The sequence below is a fragment of the Schistocerca americana genome, chromosome 6 (assembly GCF_021461395.2).
Source record: "Schistocerca americana isolate TAMUIC-IGC-003095 chromosome 6, iqSchAmer2.1, whole genome shotgun sequence".
Taxonomy (NCBI): domain Eukaryota; kingdom Metazoa; phylum Arthropoda; class Insecta; order Orthoptera; family Acrididae; genus Schistocerca; species Schistocerca americana.
The window spans coordinates 599,963,494-599,966,736 of NC_060124.1; positions in this window are offsets into that span (position 1 = coordinate 599,963,494).

The window sequence follows — 3,243 nt, forward strand, 5'->3', positions numbered from 1 at the left end:
GTACTTCGGATACTTCGCTCATGGTCGAATGTCATACACTTGCAAGTATAGCGAACAAATATATATGTGTTCGATTTGGTAGGATGATTATGTCAATGCGTGGCCTGTGGTGGGAATGATTCAAGTCTCCCGCTAACGGCAGGTGGCTATCCATATGGAGAGGGCTGTAGCAATGCGGAAATATATTTGACTTAACCGTGTAGTCGTCTAGACGACAGAATAGCGAACTAATACTAATACTAATACTAATACTAATAATAGTATGTGTTGGACAGCTTTCGTGATCAAGTGGAAACATGACGAGACTGAATATGGATGTGTGTTTGCACTGGGTCATTTATTATTCCGTTTTCATGTAAATAGTTTGGTCGAGTGCTTCTTCGCATTTGACATCTTATTTTGGTGAGAGGAGGACGATTGTGATGTGTGCATCTAGCAGGGGGAAGGCACGTATGACGGTTGTCTAGATATGAGAAAGACGTTATTTGACTTGGCGTGATTTGGAATTTGCTAAATGACAGAAATCTTTATTCGTGAGTGGAAATATCAGTTTAGACGTAAATCTGTTTGCAGAGGTGATAAGTTTCTAAGTCGAAGGTGAAAAACTATATAGATTTTTGCTCATAAAACTGGACATTGTCTATTTTCGTGAAAAATAGGACATTTATTGTGGTCAGAAATGTTTTGCTTTATTATAAGACCGAAGTTGATGTTAAGTCGTTAACAATCGAATGCTGAATGGTAGCTCTCGTCCATTCCTGCTCGAGTATACTACGTGACGTGAAACAAAGCCTGGGAACGCGAGACGCTGTGGGGCTGTGAATGCGGTGCTTCGTAGCCATTAGGTCAGTGCACTTTTAGAGGAACAGGATGCATTTGGAGGGAAAGTGGGACTTTCGCGGCGAGCCTTTTTGGCGAGGCAGGCACCGTGAGACTGTTGGCGTAGTAACGCGATCTCATAGTTTGTGATTGTATGTGGATGAGAAGGTAGCCTTTTAAGACGAAGATCTCGCACTAGCTTCGGTTAGGGTAATTTTTTAGTAGGCATGTGAAGTGAACTCTGACGTCAAACAGGGATAGATGATATATGCTTGGAGCTAATAGACTGTTTTTAAACTAATGTCTGTCGAAAAGCAGGATCTAGTGAGTTGAACGTTTTTCCCCTAGCTTGTAGGTGTAGGGTAGAGTTTGTGTGTTACTGCCGCTGGTTTCGAGTGGTACAATATTTTTCCCGAACACGATAACACCAGTTGTCAGTATTTGCCGGTTTATTGCTGTCCTTGTTCAGTGTTATCCATATACTTGTGTAATTAAAGCAGGATAAGGTGAGTTGTATAGTTAATTTTAACCATTTTAAGCCGTCCTTCTGCAGTGCTATGCATATAGTTGCGTAATTGTGATTAATTACGTAATTAGGATGGATATTTGGGTCAGTTTCCCGAGCAAAATAATTCAAGAACAATTACTTAAAAATGGTTCAAATGGCTCTGAGCACTATGCGACTTAACTTCTGAGGTCATCAGTCGCCTAGAACTTAGAACGAATTAAACCTAACTAACCTAAGGACATCACACACATCCACGCACGAGGCAGGATTCGAACCTGTGACCGTAGCGGTCGCTCGGTTCCAGACTGCAGCGCTTAGAACCGCTAGGCCACTCCGGCCGGCCCACACGGCAGGTCTAGAGAGACTTCCTAGCACTCGCCCCAGTTGTACAACCAACTTTGCTAGCGATGGTTCACTGACAAAATACGCTCTCATTTGCCAAGACGATAGTTAGCATAGCCTTCAGCTACGTCATTAGCTACGACCTAGCAAGGCGCCATTACCAGTTACTATTGATACTGTAATAATGTACCGTCAAGACGAACGTTCTTCATTAACGGATTAAAGTTAAGTATTCCACCAGTTTCGTCCGTTTTTTCTAAATTCTAATTTCCTTGTCCTGTTCCAGACCCCACGCCAGCCTGCGTGAGCTAAAACGCGTGCCTTTCGGCTTCCTCTTGTAACCCGGTGTCGACTCTCCTGCCAACCCACAACACTTTCAATGCAGTAGAATCAGGGTTCGAGTGGTTGATAAGTTGGACTTTTTACTTGCAGCGAGTGTTGTGCATAGAATTATTTTCGGGCGGTTAAGCGTTTTAAGCGTGTTTGCGTGCATTATTTTGGTTAGCTACGAGTAGATTGCACGTCTGCATGGTATGTACTGGACTATTTCGGTAATTTAGGAGTTGGGTTGTTAGAGAGAGGAGACCAGACAGCGAGGTCATCGGTCTCATCGAATTAGGGAAGGACACAGAAGGAAGTCGACCGTGCCCTTTCCAAAGAACCATCCTGGCATTTGCCTGAAGCAATTTAAGGAAATCACAGAAAACCTAAATCAGGATCAGGCCGAACGCGGGACTGAACCGTCGTCCTCCCGAATGCGCGTCCAGTGTGTTAGCCACTGCGCGACTTCGTAATTTACGAGTTGTTTGCGTCACATCAGTGCAATGTATTATTATTTACAAGTAGTTTCGTGGTCTGTAAACTGTATATTGCACATTAGGGTGAGTGTTTTGCATCAGCGTGATAAATAAATTAGGAGAAATCCGTAGCTAAATAAGTTGTTCAAAAAAATAAATAAAGTACACTCCCTCCTCTCTCCAGCAGCCCAGAACAGGGTGATTCCTTTTTTCACACCAATTTTCCAGACGGCTGGCATGGTGAGTATTTTGTATCAGCGTAATAAACTAGGTGAGATCCGTAATTCCATACGTGTAGAAAAAGTGGTTGGATGACCTTGAAAAGTTGTTGAAACGAGGTATTTAGAAGCGTAGTGAACACATTTTGTTGCCTATATGAACGAGCAGTCTCTAGTGCGGGCGACACCATACTAACGCCCCCCCCTCTACCCCCCCCTCCTCCTCAGCAAAATTCATGCACATTTTCCAAGAGGATGGCAAACACATTTGATCTTGATAGTGGGTCTAACTGTTTAAAGAAAGACTTAGGTCCAGTGCATGTAATACAGCTATTCAAACACCGACATCTAGGCCTCTTATGGCGTTAACACAACACTGATGCTGTTGGTAGATAATAAATTTAAACAAATTGAAAGAAATTTATACAAATTTAAAGAAATTTATACAAATTTATAGAGATTATAGTCAAACTGAATTGAAAACACGATACTAACTCCCATCAGCTGTTAGAGCAAATTTCGTGAACGGAGTTGGTGGTCGTAGTGGTCTAATCGTTTA